We start from the raw sequence: 20,074 nt of genomic DNA, 5'->3' as shown, positions 1-20,074 counted from the left end.
TCCGTAAAGATGAAACCTCACGTTCAATTCTAAAACGGTCAGATACAAAGATAAATAACAATAAATAACCCTGTGACATGATCCAAATGATGCATTAAGAATGGACCCGAGAGGCCGGGCGTGGTGGCTCACGCCCGTAATCCTGGGAGGCCAAGGTGGGCAGATTGCTCGAGGTCAGGAGTTCGAAACCAGCCTGAGCAAGAGCGAGACACCATCTCTACTATAAACAGAAAGAAATTAATTGGCCAACTAATATATATACAGAGAAAAAAAATTAGCTGGGCATGGTGGCACATGCCTGTAGTCCCAGCTACTCGGGAGGCTGAGGCAGAAGGATCACTTGAGCCCAGGAGTTTGAGGTTGCTGTGAGCTAGGCTGACGCCATGACACTCACTCTAGCCTGGACAACAAAGTGAGACGCTGTCTCAAAAAAAAAAAAAAAAAAAAAAAAATGGACCCAAGGAACAGCAGAGGGGAGGGGACAGGTTAGGAGAGTGTTGAAGGGTGTCCGGGACGTGGCAGTGAGCAGGAAGGGAGAAGGGAGGGCAGGTGGTGTCTGGACAGGTCTTGGCAGCGGAGTTAACAGGACTCGCTGAGCGGCGTGGGAGGCTGGGAATATAAAAGGCATCGGGAACGGCAGCTGGCGAGGAGGCTGGTGGCTTCTCAGGGAGGTTGCGTCTGCAGGAAGCAGCACCCTGGAAGTCCCCGTGGTCCCAGTGGGCACCAGGGAAAAACTTCAGGGAGATGGATTTAGAGTGAAGTGCGGCCAGACTGATGGCCCTCGGGTCACGCTGGAGTTTTCGGGGCACTGCGCCAGCAAAGCAGCCCCTAAGCCAGTGGCAGCTGCGTGCTTGGATGCAGAAGGCTAAGGCAGGTGATCTTAGCACGGAGGCTCACGACCTCACTGTGAGCAAGTGAGGCCTGCTGGCACTGACTGTGGGTGCCGTGGTAGAGAAGATGGGCCTGGAGCTCACAGGGAGGTTTCTAGAAAAGAAACTGCTCCCCAGAGCAGAGGTCCCTCTCAGCAGCAGTCCACGCCCAGTGCTGGGCTAAAGGATGTGCAGCTGCTGGGATGTCCAGGACAGGCTAGAGCTGTGCGTGTCCCGCTGTCACCCTCTGCAAGCTGCTGCTCTGCCACTCCCGGTTGCTGTGGAGTACCAGAAACGAAGATGCATCTCTCTCCCAAAAGCCCAGTTTTCTGTTTCAATGCCTGTGCGACACAAGTGACATGCCGACTCTCTGTGCAGGTGTATGACTAGGAGAGGGATGTGGTCCTTTTGGTCACAGTTGTTTGCTCATTTGCTGCCAGAGGTTTGTCACAGGGGAGCTGGTGTGGACGGCACGGTGGCGTGAGACGTGGGTTGTAGAGTCACGCACGCCCGCGTCAGACCGGGCTCCACGCTTACTAGCTGTCTGACCTTGTCCACCCGCCCCTGGCCCTTTTGAGCTTCTGTCTTCTCACATGTCATGGGCAAGAGAATCGTAACAGCCACCTCATGGGTTTCTCGTGGGGCTTAGATGAGATAACTGCTAAAAATTGTAATGAAATACTCTACATTCTTTCTTTTTCTTCCCATACCAAGTCTTTAAAAACTTGGCAGGTGTTTCTGTCTGACAGCACGTCTCAGTTCAAATCAGCCACGTTTCAAGTGCCGAAAAGCCTACGTGTGGCCAGTGGCTTCCAGATTTAGGACATTGCATCACTGCAGAAAGTTCTACTAGAGAGTGCTTAATAAATATTTGTTGATATTTGTACTAGTGCTGATCTCTGAGCAGTACACTTAACATAAGCCAACAAGGGGAAAAGTGCTCAAAGCAGGAGGATCAGCATATGCAGAGGTGCCTAGGCCTGAAAGATGATATGTTTGTGGAACTGCAGGGGACTGACATGGCTGGTGTGTAGGGAATGACCGGAGGAGGAAACTGAGGCTCAGGAGGAATGCCTGAGCCAGGTGGTAATGGCCATGATTAAAAAACTCGCATTTTTTTGTCAAAGTCAGTGAACAGCCACTTAAGTAACTAGGGAGGAATATGAGCATGATTAGTTGTTAGGGAAATTGCCTGGACAGAAGACAAGAGGATGGGGAGGTTGAGTTCTGGCTGGAGGACAAAGAAACAAGGAAGAAAATTAAGAAGGTTCTATAAACTAGACAAGAGTTTCTTAACAGTACACTGTTGAATTTGGGGCCACTAAATTTGTTTGGAGCAGGGGGCTGTCCAGTGCGCTGGTAAGATATTTAGCAGAATCTCTGGCCTTAGTCACTGGATGCCAGTAGCATGAGCCCAGTTGTGATGACCAAAAATGACTCCAGACACTATGAAATATCCTCTTGGGGAAAACATTGTTCCTAGTTGAGAACCACACATCTAGACAGACTAAAATTCATTGGGTGGGTCCTTCAGCATGATGCTCTTGTGTCTGAAATGTGTTCGTTACTACAAAGAACAATGATACAATGGGAAGGTAAGGCTTATTTCCTTCATTACTCAAATGATTTAAAATTTGGCTAAAGAGGCAGAATGTACCCAGGAAACATTTCAGGAACAATGGTATAAGGCAGTGTGCACTTTAATACCCAAATGAATGATGGAGAAAATTAGGGGTTAGGGCGTTCAGAGGAGGCTGGGACATTTGGGACAGACCTCACGGGGAAGGGGAAGGCAAAGGCTGAGTAGTCAAGTGTCAAAGCACTACAAGTAGGATTAGGCTAATGGGCAAGGAAGGAGGGTATTTTTGGCAATGCACATAAAATATGCAAAATTCTGAAATTAATAAAGTACATGGAAACATGAAAGAGTCTTAGGAAGTACCAGGCTTGGGGGACAGGGGAATATTGAGTGAATGAGGTCAGATAAGGATGATGGTTCTTATGAGGTCCATTATAAGGTTGGTCTTTGAAGATCAGAGTCAAAGGTTTATGTTCTCATGCATGCATGCATTCATTCATTCAGTGCCTATTTTATACCCAGAGCTAGCTTCTAGAGTATCCATTTCTTCTTAAACTTTTCCACCAAGTACAACTTTCCTGGGGCCAAGCTGTGAGTCCTGTGGCATGGAAGAAGGGCACACAGGGGCAATCCTACCTCTCTGATGTGTTCTGGTGGCCCATCGTGTCACCAAAGACAAAACAGCACAGGCCTGGCAGAGACCAGTGGCCGTGGGCAAGGTGCTGACCACAGCAGATTTTCTTTGACATCTTGTTTTTCTTTCTAAAATTTTATGTGAATTTTTGCATTTTTTTTACCCCCATAAAATGTATACTGTCAATTTTCATAATTGCATTTCTACCCGGCTTCCAAATTTCAAGCAAAATTGATGTTCCCAAAAGATGCAGCATTTATCCTATGGCTTCCTGTACCCACCCTCCAACGGCCAACGATTTATACACGTGCCCCAGTTTGAGACCCACAGGTCCTAGCATGTGGGGAGAGCTCTGTGATCATTTAGCTGGTAACCATAGAGCAGAGTTAATGGAATTTATGTTTTATGGGAGATTAACATAGTAGTATCGGGAAGAAAGGAGAGCTAGAAGCTTTTGCTGTAGTCTTAATACAAGGGCGAAGGATAAAAGGATAAAGTATTGCAGCTAGGGAAACTGAAAGGGAGGGGGAAGGAGGGAAAGAACATTTTCTTTTGAAATAACTGGGGGGATGTAAGTGATATTAGAGGTTGGCATTCATCGCACAGGGGTATGTTGACGTTGTTCAATGTCATTTCCCTCTAGACAGTGAACCCGCTGAGGACAAGAATCAAATCTGTTTTGGTCACATCATATTGCCAAGGCCTGACACATAAGTAGGGGGTCCAGTAGTAGTTACTTAATAAACAAAGCTATGCCCGAGGGTCGGCATAAATGACACGTGGGAATGGGGGGGGCGAATGGAAAGCCCCTTTGTCTCTCTGAGAGAGAGCGAGGGCTTGGGGTTCAGTTTGGGGCACGCTGTGGGTGACATGACATGAGCTGTCTGGGGAGGCAGAACCAGGCTTGATGGGCCACCAACCCAGAGTGGGAGCCCCGAGATGGCACAAGGAGCCCCGGCGCGGCAGACACCAGCCTGGGCTTGCAGTCAGACAGGCCCGCACGGGTTCCGGACACACCCACCGGGAGGCTCCATGAACCCTGAACTCAAGATGGACGGCGGGGCAAGGCCTTGGAAACCATCAAAGCTGGAATGGTTCGGAGCAGTTGCTTTGCAATCCGAACCCAGCTCTGCCACTCAGTACCTATGTGACCTCGGGCAAGGTATTCGATCCTCCCGGGCCCCGAGCTTCTCATTTGCATGTAGAAATAGTAAGAACAGCGTCACAAGGTGGGACATTCACGAGGAATAAATGTCATCATGCGTGTAAGATCCTGGCACTCTGCCGGGCACGCCAGAGTCAACACGTTGTGGCAGCAGCAGCAACAACAATGATTTCTCTCGAATTCCCCCGCCGCAGGCCTGTGGACCTAAGATGCCTGAAACCCTGACCCTTCTGCCAGATATAGGGGGCCCATCATTTATTTCATTAATTAATATCTGTTGAGTGCAAACTATATGTCAGGTACTGTATCAGACTGTGGGGACGCAGCAATGAGCAAAAAGAGGCCCCGTTTCCTTTCTCTTAGAGCTCACCGTATTAGGGTTTTCCAGAGAAACAGAGTCGATAGGGTGTGTGTGCACAGGAAGAGGTTTATTATAAGGAATTGACTTGCGTGATTATGAAGGCTCACATGTCCCAAGATCTGCAGTTGGCAAACAGAAGACACAGGAAGAACCACGCTTTCGGTTCAAGTGCAAAGGAAAAAAAATAAAATAATGTCCTTGTTCAAAGGCAGTCAGGCAGATGAATGCCCTCTCCTGTGCAGGAGGGTCAGACTTTTTTTTCTCTTCAGGCCTTCAACTGATTAGATGAGGCCCACCCACATTAGGGAGAGAGATCTCCTCTACTCATTCTATCAGTTTAAATGTTAAATTCATCCAAAAAGACCCTTCCAGAAATACCCTAAATGTCTGGCCCAATATCTGGGCACCCTATGGCCTAGTCAAGTTGACACATACAGAGTAAAGATGCATTAATTAGAGAATCACAAGCAGATACAGCATTGCAGCTATAGTAAGTGGTAAGAGAGACATGGGTGGTGCAAGTGGGTGTGACAAGGACCCTACGAGGCAAGGACGGCTGAGCGGAGACCTGAAGACTTGAAGGGGGGAGAGGAGCACAGGAAAGAGCTGTGCAGGCACACAGAAGCTACACACCCAGGGAGTCCCGGGGGCTGCCCCTCTCTCCAGCCTGGGCCCCGCATAGCCATGGAGACTCAAAGCCCTGGGGACAGTCCCTAGGGAGACCCAGGAGCTTCCTGGTGGCCTGCAGGCCTCTGCCAGGTGCTGCCTCCCCACCCCCTCACCAGTGGAGTTCTGAACTGCAAGCCCGTCAGCCTACTAATCTAATGAAGAAGTGAACAAAATTCATTTTCCTGACTCATCCAAAGTGCCGACCTCCTTCCGTGCACATCTCCCTTTGTTCGGCTGCTGCTGCAGCGGCCCCCCAGCTCCTGCCGGCTGGGAAAACAAGTTCCATCTGACCCCGCGCCTGACATTTCATATTGATTTTTCTCCACCTTCCTCGAACACCAGCCTACGGTCGCCCGCAGTTCGGCCGAGGTGTGTGAATGGAATTGAGACAGTTCATCAGAGTTCAAAATGAAAAGCAACATTGGCTTTCGGAGATGAGCACGGAGGAGGAGGAGGAGGGTATTTAATAACCGTCGGCGTTTAATCAAAATGCCGAGGAGAGCCGTGCTATCAGAGCTGCATATATTAATTTCCATATGTCCCTCGCTCTGCATGCTCAGCAGGGGTTGGGAGGGTTGATTCCTTCTCTCCCTCGCCTCTCTGGTTTTTTTCTGCCCCTTCTGGCGGTAGTGACAAGGGTTGTGTTTGCAGTTTGAGATGCCTGAAACGATGGGGTGCTGATGGCAGCAGCACATGGCTAGTCAGAGTACTGGGGGCTCGGTGGAGAAACTGGCCAGGTGTGGTGGATGCCATCGTGGGAAATGAGAGAGGAGTTAAAGCTGAACTCCTTTCCAGTGTCCCCAGGCATGTCCCCAACCAGCTCTCCAGTCCTGGCTCGCTGTAGCGTGGCCACACTGGCTTGCTTCCTGCACCTCCAACACACCCAGCCCTTTCCTGCCTCAGGACCTTTGCACAGGCTCTTCCTCTGCCTGGATTCTATTCCACCGTACCCCTCATCTGGCTGGATTATCTACTCATTTTTTAGATCTCTGAGAAAACATCACCTCCTCAGAGAGGACTTCTCTGCCCACCCAATCTGCACCCTATTTCTATCTTGTCACCCTATTTCTTTATTTGTATCCAAGTGCTCATCATAGTTGTTTGCCTTTCTTCATCTCTGTCTCCCCAACTGGAATGTAATCTCTAGGAGGCCAGGGACATCATTTATCTTACTGACCACTCAGTTTGGACAATACTTACATGGTGCCTGGCACGGAGCGTGGCTTCTGAGAGCATCCGTGGTAAGGAGGCAGGCAGGTGGTACAAGACAGATGGAAAAAGGTGTACTGGTCCCCCAAGGCTGCTGTAACAGAACACTGTGGCTTACAAGATGAAATCATCGTCTCTCAGTCCTGAGGGCTAGAAGGGCGAGATAAGGCGTGGGCAGGGTTGAATCCTCTTTCCCTGTCCCTGGCTTTCCCTCTGTACCTGTCGGTATCCAAAATTCCCTTTCTTATTGGATTAGGGCCCACCTAATGACCTTATTTTAATTACCTGTTTAAAGGCCCTATGTCCAAATACAGTCACCTTCGGAGGTTCTGGGCGTCAGGACTTCAACATGGGACGTGGGGGCGGGGCGCGGCTCAGCCCTCAGCAGAGGACAGACAGAAACGTCATCAGGAGCACAGCCCTGGGGCCGGCAGTCCAGACGTCGTCTGGGGCTCCCTTTCCGCAGGAAGCCTGGGCAGGGACCCATACAGATGCCTTCCTCCCGGCGGGCAGGGCGACCACAGGTCGTGAGCCCACAGCGAGGGCCACCCTTACTAAAGGCAGGGGAGAAGCCAGGCAGCACCAAAGGCCTGGGCAGTGACCTGCACGTGGGTGTCTACAATTGGTCGGGGTCCCCTGTGTGATTCAGGACGGGGGCGCCTGCTTCCCTGTGCCGCTCAAACAAGGCCTCTCGGAACAGACGGGACTTGGATTGATCTTAGAGGCCACGAGGGGCTGAGGAGCCTGATTCCTATTGCAAAGCCAGTCTCGAAGGGCGCGGGTCTTGAACAAGTGGAGCGTGTCACACCGGCGGCACAGAAAAGGCAAGAGGACCCTCGGATGGGAGGGGGAGGAGAACGGGGGCAGGGGGGTAGCTCTAAGGGCCATAGAGACCTGACTCGCCGAAGACCTGAGGACACAGTTAAGGAGGATGGCAGGTGGGGAGACGCTCAGGGTAAGTGTCACAGCAGCATGTGAAGGGACAAACTCACGACTGCAGCCACCAACGTGAGGGCGAGCACGTGCAGGACAGGGTGGAAGGGACGGCGTCAGGCCATGGAACGTGGGCAGCTTTCCTGCTTTCCAGGTGCCCGCCCAGGTTTAGTTTTACTTCCGTAACTTGGAGAAAGGAGAGGATGACGGGAGGCCCCCTGGGTGCTCCAGCTCTAGGGTGCAGGTGGCAGGAAAGGTCAAAACTCCCTGACCCCCCTCTACCCCCGCACCTGTCTTCGGTGCTGGGCAAGGCAGCGAGGAGCCCGGGACATTTCTGCTTCGTTTCTTCCTCTCTGTCCAACTCAGCCAGCGGTAGTGAGTGAATGCAGAGACTGGGCCAAAAACAGGGGAGACAATCAATGTAGTTTATCAACCTTTATCCGTGGCCTAAATGGTGACCTTGAGCAGGCCACTTCACCCTCTCTGTGCCTCAACTTACCTATACAGTGTGGCTAGTGGACGTATTTACCTTATAGGGTGCTTGTGAGGATTAAAGGCGATGACATCCGTGAAGCCTTAGAATAGCGGCTGGCATGTACCACGTAAGCACGGTGTTACCATGGAAACGCCGGTGCCATCTTGCTCCTCTACCGCGTGTGTCTTTTAAGAGTGCGAACAGGGAGGGCAGCAGCAATAGCTGTAGAAGTAGTAATGTCAACAGCCTCAGTCACAGCTAACGTCTATGACATTTTGCTATGTCCAGGAAGTAAGCCAAGTATGCATGTGTGAGCTCATTCAATCCTCATGACAACCCTGGGAGGTACCTGCTACCAGTATCCGTATCTCACAGATGAGACAACTAGCTGAAAGGGAACATGATGCATTTACGGCCACCAGAGAGCAAGTGACAAAGCTGGGGTTTGATCAGACCTGCAGCTCTTCACCAAGACACCAGAAACCACCGACTCAACTAAGATTTATTTAACACCTACTAGTTTCCTTTCCTGCCTGCAAGAAGTTGACCTTCTAGTGGGCAGGGAGGAGAGAAAACCATGTACAAATGCCCAAATAAACAAGATCGTTTCAGACAGTGATAAAAGCTATAAGAAAATTAAGCAGGGTCAGAGAGGAGCTGGGGGTAGGGGGCTATTTTCATAGGGTGGTGTGAGGGAAAGCCTTTGAATTGAGACCTAGATTATCAGAAGGATCCAGAGAGCACTAACATCAAAGTATGAGGCCCCGATGCAGGAACAATCTCGTGTGTTCAAAGAACAGAGAAAAAGACCAGTGGATGGTGACAGGCAGGCTGGGGGACAGGTAGGCTGGGACAAGATCAGGTACAGCTTTGTGGGCCAGGGCAGAGTGTTTGGATTTCACTCCAAAGGAAGTGGGAAAAGCCCTGAGTCTGTGTGAAGCACAGAAGTGGATCCTCTGTTCATGGTCTTAAAAGAGTTCTCAGCCGGGCGCGGTGGCTCATGCCTGTAATCCTAGCACTCTGGGAGGCCGAGGCGGGCAGATTGCTCAAGGTCAGGAGTTCGAAACCAGCCTGAGCAAAAGCGAGACCCCCGTCTCTAAATAGAAAGAAATTAATTGGCCAACTAATATATATAGAAAAAATTAGCCGAGCATGGTGGCACATGCCTGTAGTCCCAGCTACTCGGGAGGCTGAGGCAGCAGGATTGCTTGAGCCCAGAAGTTTGAGGTTGCTGTGAGCTAGGCTGACACCACGGCACTCACTCTAGCCTGAGCAACAGAGTGAGACTATGTCTCAAAAAAAAAAAAAAAAAAGAGTTCTCAAGCAAAGCAAGGGGTGGCCATCCTGGAAGCAGAGAGACCACTTTAGAAGGCTCTTGCCACAGTCTGGTGGAGAAATGATAATGGCTGTGACCAGGGTGGGGGCAGTGGACACATTCGGGGTCTTAGGAGGTGAGGCTAAGAGGACTTGCAGAGACATTGGAAGTAGAGAAGTGATGGAAAGGGGAGAATCTAAGATAACTCTTAGGTTTGTGGCTTGAGGAACTAAGGGTATAGTGGTGACATATACAAAATAAGGGGACAGGGGAAGGAAACAGGGTTGGTGTGGAAAGAGCAAGCATCCTCTTTTGGATGTGTCCAGATTGAGATGTCTGTCATCCAGGAGAAAAGTCAAGGAGACAATTGGATACATGAGTCTGGAAGTCATGGGAGAAGTCTGAGCCAGAGGCATAAATTTAGGAATCATGAGCATGTCCTAGTATTAATATTTAAAGCCATGGAACAAGGTGATGTCAATTAGAGGGGAAGGTGTGGATGGAGAAGAACGAGGGGCCCAGGAGACAGGTGAAGGGCATGACAACATTGACCAGTGAGGTTGAAAGGAGGCGGTGGTGGCCTTTTACAGGAGATGGAACATGAACCATCAAGGAAGTAAGCAGAAATCCAAGGTATTATGTATAAGCCAAGAGAGGAGAGTGAATTTAGAAAGACACCAGGATCAATTATGTCAAATGCTTCTGGAAGGTCATGGAGAAGCGATCCCAGGATTTGGTCTCATGGAAATATTTGACCGTTAATTAAAGTAAAAGCAATTAGCACACTGCCTGGCACACAGTAGACTCCCCGTGCACGTTTGCTGGATGAAATCAATTGTATGATGAGGACACCTGCCCTGCTGGCACGAGGTGGCTTCTGCAGTGGCCCCCGAGTTCCGCTGTGGTCTGGGCAGGGCTGCCTCCCTTCTGTCACCGGCCATTGAGTCCTCGCCCTGTTCCAAGGGAATGGCTTGTGCTGGGGACTTGCAGGAGATGAAGCTGGCCAGGGAGCGTCCCGACAGCCATTGTGAGGAACCAGGGCTTCCCTCGGGCGCCGGGACCGGGCAGCCCTGCAGCACCAGTCCCAGCTGCAAGGCCCTTCCGCACCGGCCAACCTGCAGCTCAAGACTTGGCCACAGAATTTCCCTCCTTCAGATGCCACCACTGCAGGCTTCCTATCCAGGGCCGTCAGCATCTGCCCCGGAGTACACCGAAATCTGTCTGTCGTGGGCCTGGTGTGAAGCAAATCTGAGTTTTTGATGCTGAGGGGGGGAAAGTGTCCGCATTTTAAGCCTTAACATCTGAGTTGTTTAAGTCAATAGTGTAGTCTCGGGAAAGTTCCAATGAGAATAGGGCCAAGGCTGATGCCCAACCTAATAATCCAAATCAGAAACTTCATTTTCCTCCAAAGGCGGGTGTAGTAAAGGCGGGTGCATTGCTATTTTTGAACGCTTCTGTATCTCATTTAATTCTCACAACAACCCATGAAGACCAGTATTAGCACCTCCACATTACAGATGAGGCACCGAGAGAAACTTGCTCCAGATCACAGTGCAGGGCCTGAGATTGGCACCCACATCTGTCTGCTACCAGGAGAATTCATCCCTCTTCTGGCTATTTGGCAGGGAGAGAAAAGAGTATGATCTTCATCTAACACCCAAAAGGATAATTTCACGGGGCTGAATTTTACACAATCCCATCGGCTGGACCACCCCCCCCCCCCCCGTCTGATCGTTTCTGACTATAGAATTAGCTCTGCCATTGCGCAGAACGGGAAATCCACTCGTATTCTTCACCCTCATCTATAAACAGAATTGCCGAGCCCTGGCTCTGTAAGCCACTCGATCCCTTAATAAACCTGCGGCTCGTTCCCCAGGCCTCTGATGGAATGTGTCCAAAGACATCAGCTGAGACTGCAGCTGCAATGAATCTTAAAGCCTCCGAGGTTTGGCGCAGCTTCCAAAAGGGGTTCAATATTGATCTGGGGCATAATTAACAGTGTTTATTTCGGGGGGGGGCTTGGTTAGGTTAAAATGACAAGGTCCTTTATTAAAATACTTTTGGCTGATGACAGGATTACAAACACACACAGACACACACACACTCCCCACCCTGGAGAAAAGCCAAACAGCCTTGCTGCAGGAACAGAACTCAGTGATACCCACCCCCACCTACCCACCTACCAGTGTCTGAGCTGCCCTACCCCATTTGAGCTCACAGCAGCGATTAAAAGCAGCACAGGCGAGGCCCAAGCCACGGAGTAAAAATAGAATCCCTTCCCCCTTCTTCCATCCTCATTTTCATTTTTTATTAATTTAACCAGTTCTGTCAATTAGTCATTCTGGAGACTCCATTCGAGTGGATTTTCCTAAGAACTTAGAAGGCTTATTCATTTTGGAAGTGAGTGTCATTCATTAGCAGTGACACCTTCCCAGGCGCTGTCTGCTCCCTCCCTTGGGGTCTTGGGTGAGAGCAGTGGAGGCCCAAACTGGCTCACACACGTGGCTGCACCTCCCGAGCGAGACACGCAGAGTGGGAAAGGCTGGCCGTGGGGTTAGGGGTGACTGCAGCCATCTCAGGGCCAACTTCCTTATCATCGGGGCCTGTGACAAGCCATCAGTGACAAAGCAGTCACAGGTACCAGTGAGCATCCTGAATTCGAGGTTTAAGAGAAACCCAATAGAGGAAATGCCTGGGAGGTAGTCTTTCCCCCAGAAAGGAGCATTGGCCTAGAATCTAAGGAGAGCTTGGGCCTCCTCTTTCCTTTCCTTTGCCTGGAAACACCAAAGGTTACCTTCCATTTTTCCAATTTGTAAAAATGTTACAACTTTTAAAATCTTAATGTATGTTTTATTGCCATTTTTTCACTTTTCATAACCAGGAATGCATTTTTTTTTTAAAGAGATGGAGGCTTGCTATGTTGTCCAACCTGGCCTCAAACTCCTGGCCTCAAGAGATCCTCCTGCCTCAGCCTCTTGAGTAGCTGGGACTACAGGTGCAATGTATGTTAATTTAAACATTAATGTAAGTTGAACATAACAAGGTGAGCATTTTACCATACAGTTCATATATATACTAGATCATCTGATAGCCCTTTCCTTCCCACCAGAGGTGAAATCAGAAATCACCTCTCGGCCGGGCGCGGTGGCTCACGCCTGTAATCCTAGCACTCTGGGAGGCCGAGGCGGGCGGATTGCTCGAGGTCAGGAGTTCGAAACCAGCCTGAGCAAGAGCGAGACCCCGTCTCTCCTATAAATAGAAAGAAATTAATTGGGCAACTAACATATATGGAAAAAATTAGCCGGGCATGGTGGCGCATGCCTGTAGTCCCAGCTACTCGGGAGGCTGAGGCAGCAGGATTGCTTGAGCCCAGGAGTTTGAGGTTGCTGTGAGCTAGGCTGACGCCACGGCACTCACTCTAGCCTGGGCAACAAAGTGAGACTCTGTCTCAAAAAAAAAAAAAAAAAGAAATCACCTCTTCCTCTTTGTATTCATTTCCTATGGCTGCTGTAACAAACACAAACTTGGTGGCTTAAAGACAGCACACATCTATCATCCTGCAGCTCTGCAGGTCACAAGTCTGACATGGGTCTCACAGGCTAAAATCAAGGCGTTGGCAAAGTTGTGTTCCCTCGTGGAGGCTCTAGGGGAGCCTCTGTTTCCTCGCCCTTTGCAGCTTCTAGAGGCTCCCTGCATTCCTTGGCTCATGGCCCCTTCCTCCACCTTCACGGAGATTAGTGCTTGTCACATCACATCACTCTGACTCTGTCTTCTGCCGCCTCCCACTTTTAAAGACTCGCCCAAATAACACAGAGCAATGTTGTTTTAAGATCAGCTGATCAGCAACCATAATCCCATCCACAATCCTAATTCCTTTTGGCCACGTAAAGTAACGTATCATAGGTTCCAGGCAGTAGGACTTCAGCATCCTTGGGGAACCATCATTCTGCCCAAGACACTCTTTGAGTTTCATTTAAGGCACTTGCCCCCAGGCAGACTTCCTGGACCCCCAAGCAGGATTAAATGCCCTCTCTCCGAGCCCTTAATACCGTATGTTAAATTTTTCAGACTGTCTCGCTAAACGGGACCGCAATTATGGCTAGACTCCTTTTTCAAACCATCTCAGCACTTAGGATAGCAAAGATGCTAAATAAATGCTTTTTGAAGTAAATAACTATAGTCATGTGACGCTTTTTTTACACAAATGAAAAGGCTAATGTTATAGAGCAGTTGACTCACAGTGTTCACTCATTTCTAGCTTTAGGAATATACAACATATATAAATCATGTGATTAAATAGCCACCTTGTTATGTTTAAGTTGTATTAGTGTTAAAATGAAAATGCATTCCTAGGCACCACAAATGGAAAAATGGCAATAAAATATAGGCTGAGATTTTTAAAGTTGCAACATTTTTGCAAATTGAAAAAAATGCAAGGTAATTTTTGGTGTTTGCAGGCAAAATAAAGGGAAGAGGAGTCTATTGTTGCCTGGTGTGGGCCGGGCACCATTGCAGGCACTAGGCAAATAGTGCCTCCTGCCCTTTCAGCACTATATTAAAGGAAAAGGAATCAGACAACACCCACGTACGTAAGATAAGGTGAGATCTGGAGAAAAATGTTCTGGGGAAGAAGCGACAGCAAATGCAGAGGCTCTGAATCTGGACTGTGCGTGGCAGGTGGAGGGGAGGCAGGGTGGCCAGCTGGGCAATCTATGGGACTGTGACAAGGAACAACATGAGGGGAGGCAAGAAGAGCAGGCAGGCAGCCAGCCCAGGTCATGGGAGGAACTACATTGTGGGCAATCACCTTGCACCATTTGGGCCCCAGTCACATTGTGTTCTTGGCAAAGGACATGGGAGTTGGACAACATGGTCGCCCTGTAGGCAATGGTAAGGACTAAATCTAGGAGAGTTTTGTGTGAAGGAGTTAGATGATTGTACTTACAAATAGACCACTCTGGGGCTATTTGTCCCAACATCAAGGGGTGTTGGGACAGGGAGAAGCTACAGGAAGCAATTGAGCAGAGCCTGGAAGCTACAAGGATTTTACCTTTTAGAGAATTTCAAATCCTATTGAACAACTGTCAGCCACTGGGTGGCTTTCAGATACTCTGTTAAAGTTCATGAAAGTAAATCATAAGGCCAGTTATAGGTGTTTGTGAGATTCTTGTTGTTTGGAAACTTGGCTTTAACAAGGATAGAGAGAAGACGTATACCACAGTGGTCAGTAGTGGTTCTGGGGTCAAACCTGTGTGGGTAACTTTGATTTCACTTCTTGCACTTAACCTCCATAGATGAGGAACAATAATGGAGCCTGTATTATTGGACTGTTGTGTGGATTCAATGAGAGAATGCTTGGGACAGGGAGAAGCATCAGGAGGAAGAGGAGATGGTGGGAAAAGGAGTCAGGAAGCTGTCAAAGTGCCCCGGCAAGAGAAGGAGTGGGTCAAACCAAGACAGTGGAAGTGGTGAGGTTGAATTGATTTGGGCCATGCCTTGAGGTTACAGTTAACAGGACTTGCTTAGACACTAGATGTAAAGCAAAGAATCAAGAAAAACTCCCAGCCTCTTGGCCTGAGTGCATGTCTAGATGAAGGGGCATTCATTAAGTTGGCAAAGACTAGGGGAGGGACAGTTTGGAGAGAAAAGTCACAAATCCTGTGCATGCCAAGATTCATGTTTAAAAAAAAAAAAAAAAGAAAATGATTAAACTGAAATCTTTTGCTGTTTAGCCCTTTACCATTGATAGAGCCCCTTCTCATCCATTTATCATCGATTCTCATACAAACCCAACGAGTTCATAGCATTTCTTCCTTTTTGCAGCTGAGGAAATCAAGGCCCAGAAAACATTAAGTATAAAGTGCTGACAGTGACTGGGCTGGTCTCTTCCTTCGTGTAATGAGTACAACCCCCTCGGCACTCGCGTGGCCCTGTCAGATGGAGAAGGGGCAGGGGGGGCTCTCTCGTGGGTAACTGACCCACGTTTAAGTGTGTGGGCTAATTCAGGCCCCCTGTGCAGCCCACATAATTCTATTTTGACAGCTCGGTCGGTAGCGTCAATAACTGAATTGTGAGAACTGTCGCCCATGCAAGCAGTTTCCAGCACCGTCAGCCCCTTTATCTGCCGAATTACTGAAAACACCTGCTGGCCTTCCAGCTTTATCAAGCACTCACCGGAGGGCAGGGGAAGGCCCATCCCCACGAATCTCATAATGATACTCACTTTTATCTTCTTAACCTGAACACAAGGATTTAAATAAGATTTATCTCATGTATGGGCATCCTTAATTCCTGGGTCAGCTAGTACATCCTGAAATTTTGGTGTGATTTGAAAATCCCTGTAATGTAGTGAAATTTGTCACCGAAGAGTTCCATGTGAGAAAAATGGGATCATCAAGCTCAGGGAAAAGACTGGAATCAAACAAAGCAAAGAACCGGTCAATAAATGTTAACAAGGTATTGTGCTAAGCACAGTGGGATAGAAAAGCATATGCCATTGCTGCCTCTCTGTACTTACCATGGTGGGACAAGAGGACATAAAATTATGAAATGTTTCTATTTTAAAGTTTGGGGATCTAAATTTCACATTCAATTTAAAACAATGTCAAAAAGAGAAGATGCTGACTAAAGTGTTTATGCTGAATGTTGTGTTAGACGGTTGAAACAAACTACAATGCCAAATGTCCTTATCCTCAGCGTACCCTACATGTTCCCCAAAGTTCTGACGCCTAGCATTTTTCAGTCTGTTTATTGAAAATCTTGCATGTTCATGTCATTATGTTAATAATGTCCCTGGAGAAAGCAACCATGCACTGGATTAAGTAGTAGAGTCCTGAGACAGTGCCTGACCTGTTATGGATACTAAATCATACTTATTGAATGAGCCAACACCAGATTAAATGGGTGTCTCAGAATACACTAATGTTATGAATATTAAAACAAGCATTGGCCTTCCTAATTCCCAGGAAAATCATATAAGCTAAAACTCACAATTGTCTCAATTTTAAACATTTCTTCCTAAAACTTCTATGGTCTATACAACAGAATGTATTATTTAATACTGTGTTATATATAATAATATACTTTAAAGATATCACAATATTTTATGGTGCTATGCACCATGACTATTGTGACTTGACCAGAACTGAGGGTCTTGTTCCAGAAGTTCAGAGAAGGAAGTAATTGTATCCAACTCAACTATCCAGAAAGGATATTAAGCGGGTGTTGGGACAGGGAGAAGCTAGAGGGAGCAATTGAGCAGAGCCTGAAAGATATAAGGATTTTACCTTTTAAAGAATTTCAAATCCTATTGTACCTTTCAGATACTCTGTCAAAGTAAATCATAAGGCCAGTTATAGGTATTTGTGAGATTCTTGTTGTTTGGAAATTTGGCTTTACCGAGGATAGAGAGAGGATGTGTACCATAGTGGTATCCATTGGTTCTGGTTGGTATAGGTTCGTATAAGTGGTGTGGGTAACTTGGACTTCTTGCACTTAACCCCTATAGATTAGGGACAATAATGCTTGGTCCACGGTAAACATTCAGTGTTTATTATCATAGCAATCCATAAAATCAGAATCATAGAAAATTTGGCTCAGAAAAGCAAGTATCTTACAGTAAATCAAAGATCTAGTCGGCAGTAGAGGCTCGCTTCAAACCCAGGTATAAGGGCCATGGTTGAGCATTGTTGATAGGTAATACCTGTAAACACTTCATGTCTTTGCCTCACTAAGCCTAAAGGAGAGGGCGCAGGAGAACACAGGTAGAGCCTGGCTTTCAGAAAGTCAATGTACCATAGATCCCATGTTTCCACAGAGCCTGCTGGGGTGTGTCTAGGGTGCTCTGAAGCAACAGTGGAGATGGAGAGACCTATTACTCTTTTCAGCCAGATGCAAAATGAGAACCGGGAATGGCCTTTTTCCACAACCAAGTAGTCTAAGCAAAAGTACATACAGACAGATAAAGCCTTTATTGTCCACAGTGATTGTAAAATGTGTCCTCTGTCTGCATCAGAGCACAGTGGCCTGGGGTCTCTTTGGAGGGGAAGGACAGCCCATGTGGTTTGGTATATCTGGAGCCAGCGGGAGGGCCTAGCAGGTAGTAGGCGCCCAGTAAGTTTGGTGACTAGTCTCCACATTGCCCCTGGTGCTTCATGTTCAGTTTGTAAAGAGATGGCTCCATTCTGGTTAGTTCTCTGTGGTTGCTGAGGGCACATAGCTAACGAAGCCCAAATCAGAGGTTTGATTCTCGAAGCAGTTGGATTTTATTTTACTAGGACCCACGTCTTCAGAAGTGTGGGGCTCCCCCTGTCTGTTCTCAACACCAGCTTGAAGGGTCACCCTGTCTAGTCAGGGGATGCAGGAGTCAGCTGTAGAGCCAGAGTTGGGTTTATATCCCAGCCCTGCCTCTTCTTAGCCTGTGACCAAAGGCAGGTGACTCTGAGCCTCATTTCTTCATCTCCATAAAGAACTTAGGCACAGTGCCCGGCGGATGAGAGGCTACTGTTCCATGTACCCCATCCAATACAGGAGTTACTATTATTCAATGCATGCAAACTCTAGGATCTGAAGACATGATCATCATCTTGTCTGGCTATCAGTGGACTAAGGAGCAATGCTCAGTGGACACAGAGCAATAGCCGAAAAGACAGTAACCAGCCCTCTCCATGCAGTGCATGCCCCTCCTACTCAGCCGTGAACTGCTCACCTTGCTCTGCAAGGAGATCACTGTCAGCAGGGAGCCGCTCCTCTCCCCCTTTCTGTGGCTTTGCCTCTCATTGCAGTCATTATGGATCTAGCTGGGAAAATGGGGACCAGTTTGCAATGCAGCCTCAGCACTACAATGACAACCAGCTTGCCAGCAATCACCCTTAATAACGGCCACTCCCTAGCGGTCTCTTCCACCTAGGCAGGGACTCCCCAGGGAGCTCCAGCTTCTCCTGAAGGAGCTGCACGAAGCTTCCTGTTGGGAACAAATTAGGAGAGAACCCGCTATGTCAGGGTGAAGAGAGAAAGGTGGCAGCCTAGAGCCTCTAACCTGATGTGTTGGGTAGGGGCAGAGACCGGGGAAACACTGCCATCGTGTCCCCGCTGGCTACAGGAATGTGTAATTCTGCTGTGGGGGGGGGGGAGGCCTCCAAGTCCCCTTGCCACTCCCTGATCTTGCAGAGAGTGAAACATGAGCGCAGTAATGCCGGGCCGTGCTATTACCAGATTTCTTCATTAGGCTCCTGTCGAGACCCCCACTGGCCACTCATCATTGGGAGCAGCTGCCGTCCAGACCACTCACTGCTGCCCAGAGCGCGCTCAGAGGCCTCCCTCAATCAATATCTTTCCAGAATGACAGTTCTCAAAAAGGCACCAGGCCTGCGTGGCTAATGAACGATGATTCCTCACGAAAGGAGGACAGACCGACCCCCGGTTAATGAACTTATGCGTGGATGTTAGCCCAAACTCGGCCTTCAGATTGACAGGCAAACCCTGAGCCAAACGGAGGTTCTCGCTGCCCGTCTCTCCGAGCACGGGTTCCAGGCAAGGCTGTGCAGTGCGAAAGTTCCACCCCTGCAGACAAGGAGCCTTCACAACGCCAAGCTCGCTCAGGGACCATATGCTCCTCCGGGAGCCTTTGTTGCCTCAGCTATAAGAGTTCTTACCTGTGCACGGCCTGGCCCTTTTCCCGGGGGCCCAAGCAGAGGGTGGTGGAGGAACAGGCCCTGGCAGTCTTCGTGCAAGTCCGGCCGCTGGGCAACAGCGCGTGGAGGAACTAGCGAGGTTTACTGGGAAGCTGACAGTAACACCGTTTATCAAGTTGATGGAAGTGAATCCTTCAATTTTGGACAAAGTTGCTTTAGGATCGAAGCCCTCGAAAGAAGAAACTGAAGATCTGGAAACGAAGCTGGCAAAAATAGACCTAGAGAAAATGAAAAACACCAAAGAATTTGAAAAGGAGTCTTTGCTTTAACTGACCTTTAACTGGCTTGAAGTTCCATTGTAAATTACATAAATCTCTTTGATTAGTTAACTATTTAATTTAAATATTGATTTTTAAAATACACAGGGAAGAGATTACATGATATCTAGCTTTATCATTGAATGACAGCCACAGTAGAACTGTATATAAAAAAACAAGGTGCTATCGTTATTATCGATGGTGTTTCCTTTCTGTGCAGCCCATTCCCCGAAGTGGAATTTCCTAACTCCTTGTGAATCTGAACAAATCCCTATTTTTAAAAAATAATAGGAGGAAGTTTGAAGAGTGGCCAGATTAGCCGGTAAGGAGGAAGAAAGGATGCAGTGGGCTGGGGTGGTCCAGGAGGGTCCCTAGAAGAGATGGCGGGCCCGGGTCAGGAATGAGCGTGGATCAAGTTCCAACTGCCCCATCAACATCTGCTCTCATCATTCCAGGACATCAACCAGAGCTCACAAACTGTGGCCCACGTGGCTTCCAGATGACTTATGTTTGTTCATGTGTTCAAATGTCTTTAATTAGTTGCTAGCATAGAAAAATCAGGGTTTCTCAGAGAAAACATAGACTTTACAAATGCCATAGTCTGGCCATGCCTGGCAGCACTCAACTAGAGCAGAGTAGAAAGTGCCCACTTTATAGGGTGTGGACACTGTAGTTTGCCACAGTCTCTGCCATTTCCTGTTGCTACCTGTGCATGCTTTGCTTATTTCACTGCCTGGCCCCTGAAAGCAGTTCTCCCACCCTGGTGCATAGGATGCATAGACCAGCGGGGAATGATTTTGCAATGCTGACCTAGGGCCTCATGCCAAGGGCCCAGAGTGCCAGGGCAGGTGGGACTGTTCGCTCTCAGCAATAGGAAGTCGCTGTAGGTGTCTGAGCTGGGAAGTGGCATTGCTTT

At 48.5% G+C, this 20,074-nt stretch overlaps 1 protein-coding gene and 1 long non-coding RNA gene across 16 annotated transcripts in view; one reads left to right on the top strand and one right to left on the bottom strand.

The window, feature by feature from the left end:
- PPP2R2B (protein phosphatase 2 regulatory subunit Bbeta) overlaps window positions 1-20,074 on the top strand; it is a 400,010-nt gene that overhangs the window by 365,179 nt on the left and 14,757 nt on the right. The gene's annotated exons all lie outside the window — the stretch shown is intronic.
- LOC105876496 (uncharacterized) lies at window positions 6,548-8,037 on the bottom strand. 2 transcript variants are annotated; one of them, XR_012913979.1, is made up of 3 exons: window positions 7,949-8,037; window positions 7,710-7,811; window positions 6,548-6,636 (listed from the first exon to the last, which is right to left on the bottom strand). It is a non-coding gene; the product is annotated as an uncharacterized LOC105876496 (long non-coding RNA). The 2 variants fall into 2 exon arrangements; XR_012913978.1 differs by having other exon boundaries at window positions 7,919-8,002.

This window comes from Microcebus murinus, chromosome 21, assembly GCF_040939455.1.
Source record: "Microcebus murinus isolate Inina chromosome 21, M.murinus_Inina_mat1.0, whole genome shotgun sequence".
NCBI lineage: Eukaryota > Metazoa > Chordata > Mammalia > Primates > Cheirogaleidae > Microcebus > Microcebus murinus.
The sequence above is the reverse complement of the archived record's forward strand: the minus strand, read 5'-3'. Positions and strand labels throughout refer to the sequence as shown.